We start from the raw sequence: 13,791 nt of genomic DNA, 5'->3' as shown, positions 1-13,791 counted from the left end.
GGCTAACAGATGTGCGACGGCTGGAGGAGGGGCTGTCAGTGGAATCCAGCCCTGCCCGTCATGGGCCTGGGCCGCAGGAGATGGAAATCTGGGTTCTGGTCCTGGCTGCCAACTTTCCCTGCTTGTGTGGCCCTGGTCAGGGCCATAGCCGCCCTCCTTCAGTCTCCTTTCTGTCTAATGAAACTTACATCGGATGTTGACTGAGGACCTACGATGTGTCCAGCTCTGTGCTGGGCCCTGGGTGCGAGCCAGACCCTGTGGTCCCTGCCTTCAAGGAGTCTGTGCTCTGTGGGGAGCTGACGTTGAGCATCTGTAGCCAGTTTAATGAGCTCCCTGATTGCAGAGGTATTAACAGCAAACAGTTCCATTTTTCTCCAATCACTGGCCCCAACTGTTCAGTGGCAGATCGCAGGGTGTTGTGGTCACATTCAGTTATTACGTGGCCATCTGTCTGAGGTCCTAATCCTAGGGGCGATTCAAAGCTTTCCCTTCCTTTGTTTCCAGGTGACAGATTGTGGGATTTGGAGTGTGTGTGTGTGTGTGCACACACTAGTGCACGTGTCTGTATGTGTGTGCAGCATGGAGGGGTGGCGACGGGTTCTCCCGTCTCTTGGAGGATTTGGGAGTACATCGTCTTGTTCTGGGATACTTCCCTTCCCTTCCATTTTTTTTCCCAAATTTAAAATTAAATTTTTATGTTTTAAAAATTGAAGGGAAATATATATAACATAAAACCCATCATTTTAGCCATCGTCAAGGGTGCAGCTCAATGACGTTAAGTACATTCACAGTGTTGAACAGCCACCACCCCCATCGATCTCCAGAACTTTCTCGTCACCGCCAAATAAATCCACCTCCATTTTGAAATAACGGCTGTATCAAGACACAATCCACATTGCATACGATTCACCCGTTTAAAGCGTGCATGTTAGTGGATCTTTAGTACAGTCAGAGGGTTGTGCAATCAGCATTACAAACCATTTTCAAACATTTTCATCACCCCTGAAAGAAATCCCCCACCCCCTTCTCCACGACTGGCCCCTCACCTTAGCCCATGGCCAATCTACATTCTCCCTATGGATTTGCCTGTTCTGGACATTTCACATATATGGAATCATACACTATGTGGCCATTTTTGCTCCGCATGGTGGTTCTACTGCCTGCCCATGTGTGGCACGTGTTGGTACCTCCTTCCTCCCTCCCTGTTGTTAAGGCAGAGATGTAGGGGCTGAGGGGATTGGGGCTCAAGAGGTAGCACCTCTGTGTTACCCACCATGACTGGGCTCCTCTCTGAACCGCCCCTGCTGGCTGCCAGTGCCCTTGGCGTGGCGGGCATCTGAAGGCTGGCTCTCCGCTGGGCGTGCATGCGTGTGCTCTTGGGTCCTCAGGAGTCCTGGCCTCCACAGTCTCCTGATGTGGGCATCTGGCCCCTCCGTAGCCTCCTCTCCCCAGCTCCCTCCTGCGGGGGTCTGCCCCGTGGTTCCTGTTGCGGGGCCCTTGTGTGGTGGGGTGCCTTCTAGGGTGGGTACCAAGACAGCACAAGCCCAGCTCTCTTCTGTGATGCCTACTGACCCTTAGCGCGTGGCAGGTGTGCAGGCTGCCCCTTGTCCATCCTTCCCAGCCTGCCACTCCTCTCTGCCTCTCTCCCGCCCCGCTCAGGTAGGCCCAGATCAAGTCAGCCCCAGCAGCGAACATTCCCGGCAGGCAGATGCCCACCTCACCTCCTGGCAGGGAGCTTCTTGCTTCCTTAACGATGCGTGATGTTCCTGGTGCCTTGCCCACAGGCTTGGCTGGGAGGAGACTCTGGGTGCAAAGGGACACCCTGGCAGGCTATCTGTCCCGCCCCCTGCCCATTCCCTCTCTGGTTCTGCCTTTTCCCCTGGGAGCCTGCATGGGCTGGGACATGAGCAGGGTATTGGTCAGTCTCTGAGACGAAAGAAGCCAGGTTGGCAAGAGAAGTAAGGGTTTTGGTCCAGAGCAGGCCTGGGTCCTGATCCCCACACTGTCCCTCACTGGGTGTGTGACCCAGAATCTGTCCCTTCCCTCTTTGATTGTCAGTCTCCTTGTTTATTAAGAACTCACCCTTCTTGAGTTATTTTATTCCCGGGGCGCTTGGGTGGCTCAGTCGGTTAAGCATCTAACTTCGGCTCAGGTCATGATCACTCATTTCGTGGATTCAAGCCCTGCATCGGGCTAGGTGCTGACAGCTCAGAACCTGGAGCCTGCTTTGGATTCTGTGTCTCCCTCTCTCTCTGCCTCTCCCCTCTCATGCTCTGTCTCTCTTTCTCTCAAAATAAAATAAAACATTAAATTTTTTTTTTTTAATTTATTTTATTCCCATTTTACAGGAGGCCCAGGGAGGGGAAGCGAGGCAGTGGTGCCCAGGCCCCCGGTATCCAGCCCAGGCCTCTTTACTCTACACCTGGTTACCCCCCGCCCAGGGCCCAGACAGGGTCCGTGCCAGCGGACTCCCGGTGGGCAGTTGATGCAGGGGCCCAGGTTTCTGGAGGCTGGAGGCTCTGGGCTCCCATGAGAGTCAGGCTGTGGGGAGTGTGGCCCGAGCCCCCTCCTGCCCCCCACACCCACCTTTGTGCCTTCCTGGGAGCTAACTCTGATTTCCCTGGGGCCCCATCTGATCTGTACAGACTGTTCTCTGCAGACACCAGACCTCAGCAGTGCCACAGCATTCCCAAGGGTCTCATACCTGGATCTTTCCTTCCCACATACTGTGTGTGTGTGTGTGTGTGTGTGTGTGTGTGTGTGCGCGCGCGCGCGCGCGCGCGTGCTCATGTGCAAGCTGAGCCAAGGAGGGTGGGGAGAGGCAGGGGATGAGTTAGGGGATCCGCAGCAGTGGGGGGAGCTTCAGCTGGGCTGAGGGCAGGGTGTGTCTGTCTGTCCTCACTGGGTGTTTCCTGCCTACTCCTATTCTGGGCAGGGCTCAGGCTCCAGACCTGAGGGGCCAGGAAGCCAGAGGCCTGACAGTCCTCAGTCCAGTCTCAGACACAGATTCACACCTCTGAGCCCCCCGGCAAGGCTTACCCCCAGCTCTGTTTCCAAGCTAAGACCCAAACCTGCCCCTCAACTGAGCCTTGCCCCCACTTCTGTGCCAAGCCCTGATCATAGTCCCAGACTGAGCCCTCATCCTGGTTCCAAACTGGGCCCTGGCCTTATTCTAAACCTGATCTTTTTTGCCAGACTGTTCTTTGACAGCTGAGCTCTGACCCAATTCCAGACCATTCCCTGACTCTGGTTCCAGGTTGAGTCCTTACTATAAATTAAGCTCTAAACCCAGCTCCTACTATATCTTGGCTCTGGTCAGAAATTCAATCATTATTCAGCCCTAATTTCAGTCCTGCCCTCCGTCCTTGGCCAAACTGTGACCATGGCCACCGACTGATCTCAAATGTGCAAACAACAAATCAACCTTTGACCTGAAACCTGACCCAAACGGGAGCCAGGATCCCTTCCAATGGCAGACTCCGCTGGAGTGAGAGGGGACGCCTGTGTCTGGCTGGGCAGAGCTGCAGGGGCTGGGCAGAAAGGCACCGAGGAGAGGGCGGCGAATGACAGTGGCCATCGCAAAGAAAAGAACAGTAACAAGGGCTGGCATCCAAATTGAGAGTGGGGTGTGGGAGGGCTCTGGATTCGGAATGCACAGCTCTGGTTCTAATCCAGGCTCTATTTTGTGTTGTAACCTTATTTTGGGCGAGTCCATTGGCCTCGGTGAGGTTGTTTCTTCATCTTAAAAGGGACCCGCCTGCTTTCCTCTTCACTTACGTAGCTCCTTGAGAGCATCGTTTTCCATCTTCCCTTCTTACATACCGCCCCCTTTGCCTGAACCACCATTCTTTCCTTGCCCACCCCTGTATCCCTGAGAAAAAATGCCCCTTCCTCCAGGAAGTCTTCCTGAAACTCCTTGTGGTGGACATAAGATGCACTCTGCATATCCCCCTGCAGTGCAAGTCTTGGTGCCCTGGTCTGGAGTGCTGCCCCAGACGGCCTGCACCCTTCAGTCTGCACGCATGCTGGGCTGCCTGCACTTGGTGACTGAACAATAACAGAAGGCAGGGAGGAGACTCAGAGATCTCCTTCCAGCCATTCCAACCAACTCAGGACAACTCTGAAGGGCTATTGTCACTCCAGTGCTTCCCTAGGGTAGCTGAGGTCCTTGGGCCGGTATTGGGGTCTCTCCTTTCCCCCCATGGTTTTCTGTCCCTCCTTTCCGCAGGTGTTGATCTCAGAACACTCCCTAATAAGCACCTCTGCCTCCAGAGAACTCAGCCTGGGACACCCCTCGTCCAAGTCCTAAGTTCCTCCCACGGTGCATGGGTCATCTCCTTTGTAACACTCATAAGCATTTAGGGTGCTTGCTTGTTTCCTCTCTATTTCCATTATGCTTGCCATGCAGGGGGGCATGGACACAAAGCATTAGCATGGCTCGGTGCAAGTAGAGATCACCTGGGAGGAACAGAGAGGAAGAGAAGTGGTAGAGTGTTCACAGCCCCTCGAACTCTGAATATCCTGAGCACGGGTCCTCTACATGGCAGACATGTCCTTAACATGGCCAGGGTCCCAGCGAGAGAGGCCAGCCGCAGCCAGGGGACTGGATATGCGACCATCTCCAGGAGAAAGGACCCACCCCACGCTGTTGGGCTAAGAGGAAGGAGGGGACATGCAAGTTCTCTAAGTAATAAGAAATAACATCAAGGGAGGTCTGGATGTGAGCCACACTCCAAGGACTCTGGGAGAGCCTGGAAGGTCTCGGCACCCAGGAACACTGCTATCTGCCAAAGTTGACGTCAGCTGCTCTTGGTAGACTCGCCTGGCATCCAGAAGGTCCAGCCAAGCCGGCTCTCTGCCAAGCCTCCAAAAGTGAGAGGGAAGGAGGGCCCCCCAGACCCCCCCCCAGGTTTGCTTCTCATCAAAGATAAATGCCTCCTGAGGGTAGGAGCTGAGTCTATCTTGTTCCCTGTTCATTAAATTGTATGTGTGCCATATAACAGATCAATAAATAAGGGATGGAAAAGCAACTTACAAACCAGAAGCATTATGCAAGGCAGAGGATCATTGAGGTATGGGGGATGCTTCTTCCAGAAGTTATTCCTTAGGAAGGGCAAAAAAAAAAAAAAAAAAGGTCTATTAATAGACCCGATTAATAAACATTCAGCCAAGGTAAATGTTAACAGGAAGTACCTCTGCAAATGTTGGCGGTCTCTCAGCAGGGCTCAGGGTAGGCTGGTGTGCAGGCAAAGAAGGCATCTTCCCTTCTGTTTGCCCAGGGCAGTCTCGTTCCTGAGGGAGCTTCCTCCCTGAGTCCCAGGCTTTCTGCTTCCTGGAAACTCACACTCTGGTCCAGCTACCCCGGCCCCTTAGATGGCCGCTGAACACGCCAAGCTTGCCTGTACCTCAGGGTCTTCCCCCCGCCATTGTCCCTCTTCCCCTCACTTCCTTCAGGTTTCTGTACAAATGTCACCCCAATCTAAAATAGCAGCCCCTGTCCCCATCACTGCTCCCCCCTACCCCTCCTCTTTTAAACAATTTTAAAAAGTTATTATTTATTTTGAGAGAGAGCAAGCCCAGGCCAGGGAGGGGCAGAGAGAGAGAATCAGAAGCAGGCTCTGCACACTGTCAGCATGGAGTCCTATGTGGGGTTTGATCTCATGAACTGCAAGATCATGACCTGAGCATCTAACCAAGACCTGAGGACTGAGCGGGAATCCTCCAAGCGAGGGTGAGGAGTGAGTTCAGGGCAGAGGGATGTACAGATTCAAAGGCCTGAAGGCGAGAGGGCACCTGGCAAGTTGGAAGAAAATGAAATTTTGTGAGACTAGACCGGAGTGGGAAGGGAGGAAGGATTACAGTAGAGACTGGGCGGTGGGCTGGGCAGGGGTCCCCTCATGAAGGATCTGGAGCAAACACTAAGCCTGGAGTGACATAACCAGTAATTACTTCCGCATACCAGTGTTTTCTCACCGTTCCCAATTTTTAGGAATTTTGCCACTTCCAACATCTCCCGTCCCAGTGATCAGTACTGTTCACATAACATTTTATGTGTAACTGACTCACTTTGCTCAAATACACTCATTTAAAAGGGAAGCACTTTGTAATACTATCCTAATTTGTATCAAATCTACAAAGTGACAGTCAGTAAAGTGAAACCTAATGAAAATGAAATATCGTTACATTGCATTGCGCCTAGGGCTCTGATTCCAAAGTCTACCTTCTCTTGTTAAAAAGGGAGATTAAAGTATCAGCAAGGTGCTAAAGACACAATAGCACCAGGTGGGACTTTCTCCTTAACATGATCATTGGAAAGATTGCAAGAGGATTCAAAGGGAGTATCTTTCTTGCTTTGTGATTCAGTATTACTTCAAGCTGTGTCTGGATTTCTTCTAAGATTGTTTTATAGCTACATAAAATAATTTTATGCACAACCACTTATACAATTTCCACACATTGAGAAACTCACCGTAAACCTTTCAGGTGTCTTTGATTGAATGCGAGTAGAGTATGGAAGAGGAAATGGGGTAAATGGCCAAGAAAACTGAACAAACTAATCAATCAAATTTTATCCCCTGATTCTTCTTACATTGGAAAACCCGCCCACCCATCCAACTACCTGGGCATCCACCTGCCTGCTCCTATGCCTACCCACCTTTTTGCATGTCTGCTCGCCCACCCACAGATCCCATTTACTTACCCGTTTGCTTACCTGCCTTCTACCTACCTGAATCTATGCACCTGTCTCATCTACCAAAGGTATGCATGCACACCTTCCATGCAAAGGTGGAACATACACCACCCATTTTTTTTCTACTTATCCACCTACTGTCCATCCATCCACCCACCCAACCTTGCATGCACCCACCCACCCAACATTCCTTCCATCCACCCTTCCATCCAACATCCCATCCATCCATCCATCCATCCACCCACCCAACCTTGCATGCACCCACCCACCCAACGTTCCTTCCATCCACCCTTCCATCCAACATCCCATCCATCCATCCATCCATCCATCCATCCATCCACCCACCCACCCACCCAACCTTCCATCCATTCATCCATCCATTCATCTACCCACCCAAACTTCCATCCATCTATCATCCATCCATCCAACATTCCATCCATCTCTCCACCCACCCAACCTTCCACCCATACATCCATCCCTTCATCCACCCAACATTCCATCCATCCATCCATCCATCCATCCATCCGTCCGTCCGTCCGTCCACCCACCCATCCACCCAACCTTCCATCTCTCTATCCATCCCACAAATTACATTCCACATTCACTGCCTTAACTCCTGGTTTTATTCTTCCTAAAATAGAAACTGTGGCCATGGCCACTTTTATTGAGTTCTGACTTGGGGTTCATTGCCTCTTACCAGCTTCAGTTCTCCTTGAGCTTCCCCTTAGGTTGTCCCTAGATGGAATCCCTGAAAATCACTTTATTTTTGTTGTCCCTGACCTCTTCCCCTTATACACTCCTCCCCACCAGGTGTCTTATTTTCCCATAGCCTTACCAGGGAAGTGTCCTAGGTTGTCAAGACTGAAAAGGACTGCAGAGACCACTGAACCCAAAACTTTGAGTTTCTAGATGAGAAAGCCAAGGTCCAGAGTGGGCAAGGTCACAGGGTAAGCCAGTCATAGTTTTAGGAAACTTCTTTCACAAGATAAATCCTTTGTCCCTACAGACTACTCGTGGATTTCCAGAATGGCAGGGCTTGAAGCATCCTAAGACATCCTAAGAGTGGAAAGCCACTCAAGGACATGGGGTTCACAGAAGTGGGGGTTGTAAGTGGTCTGGTCTTTTAGTTCCTACATCCCAATTCAACTAGAGGACAAACTATGTAAGATTAAAAAAAAATTTTTTTTAATGTTTATTTATTTTTGAGATAGACCACGAGCAGAGGAGGGGTAGAGAGAGAGAGAGACACAGAATCCGAAGCAGGCTCCAGGCTCTGAGCTGTTAGCACAGAGTCCAATGCAGAGCTCGAACCCACAAACTGTGAGATCATGACCTGAGCCAAAGTTGGACACTTAACTGACCAAACCACCCAGGCGCCCCAGATTTTTTTTTGAACAAAAGGTTTTACTGCTAAGAAACAGAGCTTAAATCCTTTGTTCTTATCAAATGCCCTCATTTCATGGACAAGGAAATAGGTTCAGAGAGGAGAAGGTTCTTGCCCAAATTCATACAGCAGGTAAGTGGCAGAACAGATTTGCTAACCAAGGTTTCCTGGTCTTGTCTTTTTCCTTTCCTGAGTATCTTCTGACTTTAGACGGACTTGAGTTGTGGTGGCTGGGGAAGAGGGAATGGCCATTGTTTTCCCCAAGCATTCCCACATCTAACTTAAGGAGGGCAAGTGATCCCATTTGCTGCTGATGGACTGAGGACATAATACATTAAAGAAATCAAGCATGGTCCTCTGGACTCCTGGGCTCCCTACACTGGGCCCTGGCTGCCAAGGGAAGGTGGGCAGGGGTACCAACTATACCCCAAGCCCTTCCTTTATGATGGCTCTCTCTCCTTTACAGCTCTTTGCTTTTTACCAAATTCTGCCTGTTACAGTTATGAGAACTGAGCACACTTTGTTCACTGTGATTGTGGGTTTTGCCACTGAAATTGATAATCCCTCTTGGGAGAGACATGAGATGCTTTCCTCCCCCGACACACAGTATGAATTGCTCCTTGCTTTCTAGTGGAGGGTAGCAATGTCAGGGTTCTATGGACTCCTCTCACTCAGCTGTATTTGAAACTCAGCCTATTGATGTACTCTGGGAGCTGGGGCCAAGCTCCATGGCATCCGACCTTGTCCTGAGATCTCCACCTGCACTGCCTGTCACTCTCAGTTTTCTGGGCTTGTCAACATTTGCTGAAGCGTCATCCTTGTTTATTTGTAGGTGGGGGCAGAGGGCTGGCGGGCTTTATGCCTTGCCCCTGGCCTTTTAACACAGGTGAACTTGTTTTTACATAACATTATGCAGCTGTTAAGATCAGACTCTGGAGTCTGGCTGCCTGAGTTCAGACTCCAGTTGCCCTGTTCACTGGTCGTGTGGTCATTGGGCCTCAGTTTCCTCACCCATAAAATGGAGATATGAAATAATAGGAAAGTCAGAGAAGATACCGCACTGAGATCTGAAGGAAGAGGAGAGGAAGAGGAGAGGAAAGAGAACTGTGGGCCGAAGAGAAGAGCATGTGCAAAGACCCTGTGGCAAGAGGAAGTAGAGCGTTTACTAGGGACTGAGAGAGGGCCCAGGATGGTAGAGGTACTGGGTGTGGCTTGCTCAGCATCGTTCATAGTGCTGCCTTCCTGTCCTAGAGAGACTGAGAAGCGGGGCTCCTGAAGCCAAGCCCCAGATGTGATTTAGATTCTATCACTCAGATACACCATGGACATTAACACTGTAAGGCAGGGTCCTGTCTCTGATTTTCAGGCAACGAGATTCAGGAGGGATTTGTTTTTCTGTAGCAGCTCCTGCAGAGAGCTCAGTGTCTAGGCCCTCGTTTGCAATCACAGAAGAGCCCAGGACACCCATTTTCCTGGGGAGGGGGTCAGGGCAGAGTTTAGCCCTGAGCCAGCAGTGCTAGCGGCAGCCTCCTGAGCCCCCAGCTCCTTGATCATAGGAGAGGCTGTGGTGTCATTCTGGGGATCATTTCTGGAAGCTCAGCCTAGAACCTGCCTCTCCAGCCTTCCCAACAATGTTGTAGACCCCTGTCCCCTGCATTACACTCCTTTTGACTTAAAGGAACTGGAGAGGTTTCTGTGATCAGAAGCTGAGACTACAGTTGAGCGTCCGACTTCGGCTCAGGTCATGATCTCACAGGTTGTGGGTTCGAGCTCTGCGCAAGGCTCTGTGCTGACAGCTCAGAGCCTGAAGCCTGCTTCGGATTCTGTGTCTCCCCCTCTCTCTACCCCTCCCCTGCTCGTGCTCCGTCTCTGTTTCTCATAGATAAACATTAAAAAGAAGAAGAAGAAGAAGGAGAAGAAGGAGAAGAAGGAGAAGAAGAAGAAGAAGAAGAAGAAGAAGCAGCAGCAGCAGCAGAAGCAGCAGCAGCAGCAGAAGAAGCAGAAGCAGCAGCAGCAGCAGCAGCGGCAGCAGCAGCAGCGGCAGCAGCTGAGACTGGCTGTGATGCATGGGGTGGACGACAGAGGACAACTAATTCTTCCCGAGCCTTTTCCTCCCCTTCCACCTGGGCTGGGTGTGTGACTTCTTTTCTGTGCTTTCTTTCTTTCTTTTTAAATATTTATTTATTTGTGAGAGAGAGAAGACAGAGTGTGAGCAGGGGAGGGGCGGAGAGAGAGGGAGACACAGAATCTGAAGCAGGCTCCATCCAGGCTCAAAGCTGTCAGCACAGGGCCCGACATGGGGCTTGAACTCACATACAGTGAGATCATGACCTGAGCCAAAGTCAGATGGCCGACCAACTGAGCCCCTCAGGCGCCCCTGGGCCTGTGACTTCTTAGCCAGAAGACAGTGGCACTCTATCAACTCCAGGCCTAGCCTTGAACTTAAGACGTGAGTGTTTCTCCTTTTTACCTTCTGGCATGCTCACTTTTATTTAAATTATTTATTTATTTATTTATTTATTTATTAAATGTTTTAATTTTTGTTTTTGAGAGAGAGAAAGAGACAAAATGTGAGCAGGGGAGGGGCAGAGAGAGAGAGAGCGAGACACAGAATCCAAAGCAGGCTCCAGGCTCCGAGCTGTCAGCATGAAGCCTGATGCGGGGCTTGAACGCATGAACTGTGAGATGGTGACCTGAGCTGAAGTCACCCAGGCGTCCTTGGAATGCTCACTTTTGAGACAGTCGAGCTGCCATGCTGGTTGAATCCCAAGCCACATGGAGAGGCCACATGTGGCCTCTGGTCCACAGTGCCAGTTGAACTTCCAGGCAAGAGCCAGCATCCGCCACCAAACGTGAGCAAGCACCTTGGAGGCCCAGCCCAGTCACACCTCCAGATGGTGTCGGTGCCAGAAGAACCACACAGCTGAGCCTAGTCAAGCCCAAGAATCATGAGAGATAATAAACCGTTGTGGTTTTGAGGCCCCACGTCTTGGGGGTGATTTGTCACGCGGCAACAGATAGCCATAGACTGACCGTTGCAGGCAAAGGGAGTAACAGGAAGTGAGATGGAGCTGGGAGATCAGCACAGTAGATTATGTGGAACCTGGTTGGCTGAGGCCAGGAGTCTTGTTCTTATCCTGAGAGCAGCAGGAAACTGGGGAAACGCGTTAGGCAGAAAGGTGACGTGTTTGCATTTACCTTTCATGTGGATCCCCCTGCCTGCTGTGTGGAGAACAGAGCAGCCTGGCTCAGCTGGTGGTGGGCTGGGGGAGAGGGGTAGTTAAACCGGAGCAAAGTGGGTGGCTCAGAGATTCTTGGGAGATAAAATTGTAATGCTGGACGATGCCTAGGGAACAGCCGGTCATCTATGTGCACTTTACCTGACCAGTTCCTGCTACTCTTGGGGCCCTTGTCACTCACACCTCAAGCCTCCGCAGAGGCATAAAGGGGAAGGAGCAAGGGCTTGGGTGTCAGATACGTTGGATCTTAATCCCAGATTCACCGCCTGCCTTCTGTGTTACCTTGGGCAAGTCACCTGACTGCTCTAGACTTCACTTTCCCTCTTCGATCAAATGGCAGCAATAAGATGATCGTAGTAATTCCACTGGTTTATTGAGCAGTGCCTGGTGCACAGAAGGTATGAATGAATAATGAATGTAATGGGCTGGAACCATTGGGTATAAGGAAGAAATGGCTTTAGTTTTCTTCTCCACCTGTAAACTTCAGTCGAAGGCAGTTTTTCCTTCCTTGACTCCTGTTGATAGGTAGATCCATGACTTTCTGGTCCCTTTTGGTTAAAAAGACAGTTTCATTTTGGTAATTAAAGCTCACTTCCAGCAATTAGAAAGTCCACTCTGAGTAAGTGAGATATGGATTTCCCATCCATCTCAAAGCTCAAACAAGCCCCTTCTTTACTAAAGACCTACTGTGTGCCAGACTCTGGGCTGGGGGCAGGTAGGGTTGCCAGATAAAATACAGAAAGCCCCATTAACTTTGAATTCCACACAAATTAGTGAATAATCTGTTTGTATATGTATGTCCCAAATATTGCACGGGCATACTTATAGTAGAAATTATTTGTTAGGGGTGCCTGGCTGGCTCAGTGGAGGAGTGTGCGGCTCTTGATCTCAGGGGTCGTAAGTTCGAGCCCCACATTGGGTGTAGAGATTACTCACCTAAATAAACTTAGGGGAAAAAAGAAATTATTTGTTGCTTATCTGAAATTCAAATGTTGGGGGCCCTGGGTGGCTCAATCGGTTGCGCGTCTCACTTCGGCTCAGGTTATGATCTGCGGTTCATGAATTCGAGCCCCGCATTGGGCTCTGTGCTGAGTGAGAGCTCTGAGCCTGGAGCCTGCTTCAGATTCTGTGTCTCCCTCTCCCTCTCTCTCTCTGTGCTTCCCCCGCTCATGCTCTGTCTCTCAAAAATAAATAAACGTTGAAGAATTTTTTAATGTAACGAATTCATTTGCTATTTATTTGCTGAATCGCAGCCCTCATATGCCTTGCCCCTATCCCGGGGACCATGAGCCTTCTCTGCCTCGGCCAAAAAGCACTTGACTCTCGGTGAGCAGGCGGACAGGCAGAGGAATCCCTTTTTCTCTATTTTCCCCGTAGCCCATTTGACCTGAGCATCGACAGTGCAGTTTGAGCACTGCTCCTTTGTCCTCCCGATCACCCGCCAGTAGAGCTACAGTCCTTTGATCTTTGGGAAGCCTTTTTCTTTTCAGGTGGTTAGAAAGTGCGTCTGCCTCTGGGAGGCTTGGAGCCTTATCAGCTAGTGCTTTCTGTGACATCCAATTGGGAGTGGGGGTTTCTGCGAAAAGCGTTCAGCGGTGATTTCCAAGAAGGGGTGCATCCAGGAGGGCGGGGAGTGGCCTGATGGAGGGGGTGAGAGGGACCCAAATTGGGGATCCTGGGCCCAGCTCCTGGCTGCCCAGGATCCTCCCTACATTTATCTGAGCCACAGGCTGAAGAGAAAGCCCTAGAAAGGGCCTTGGAGGAGGCTGCCGTTTGCCCCAGTGAGAGAGAGAGCTGAGACTGGGGATGGGGCCAGGGGCAGGCTCGGGAGTGTGGGTTTGGGGCGAGGTCCTTCCTCTTGGGCCTCAGAGCCCCCACCTTGACGAGGGTGGTTGGGGCAGCCCACCAGGCCCCCTGTCCCAGTCCTCGGTGCTCTTTATCTCCGACTCACCAGGGCAGGCTGGCCTGTCTGTGGGATCCTGCAGAGTCCCCCTCCCGGGAGAGATCCTTCTTCCTCCTCCGCCCCGGGCCCCTGGGGCCTGACACAGAGTGGGCTGCCCGCGCCCCTGGGAGCGACAGCCTGTCTCCCATCTGTCCTGAGCCCGGTTTTTCCAGAAGCAGTAATGGGTGCAGGGGAAGGCAAGCAAGAGAAGGAACAGCTCTCCTGTCGTAAGTGTCATTAGCTGCTCCTTACCTTGGCCTCTGTAGGGAACCACTGACCTTGGCCTCTGTAGGGAACCACTGACTTTGGCCTCTGTAGGGAGCCACTGAACCTTCTGGGGGGCTCTATAGCCTAAGTAGGGTTTCTTGCAGCTTTCCCCATTGGCAGTTTAGGCCTGAGGGTTCTTGGTGCCTCTAAGTTACAACCCATTGATCTGCTTTTCTGCCTCCCAAATTTTGTTAATGTTATCTCTTCTGTGCTCATTATCCTTGTGGTTTTATGCTTTTAAAAAAAATCCCTTTTCCTTCATGTTAGT

Source organism: Hyaena hyaena, unplaced genomic scaffold (assembly GCF_003009895.1).
Source record: "Hyaena hyaena isolate Hyena2069 unplaced genomic scaffold, ASM300989v1 scaffold_3, whole genome shotgun sequence".
Classification (NCBI taxonomy): Eukaryota; Metazoa; Chordata; class Mammalia; order Carnivora; family Hyaenidae; genus Hyaena; species Hyaena hyaena.
The sequence above is the reverse complement of the archived record's forward strand: the minus strand, read 5'-3'. Positions refer to the sequence as shown.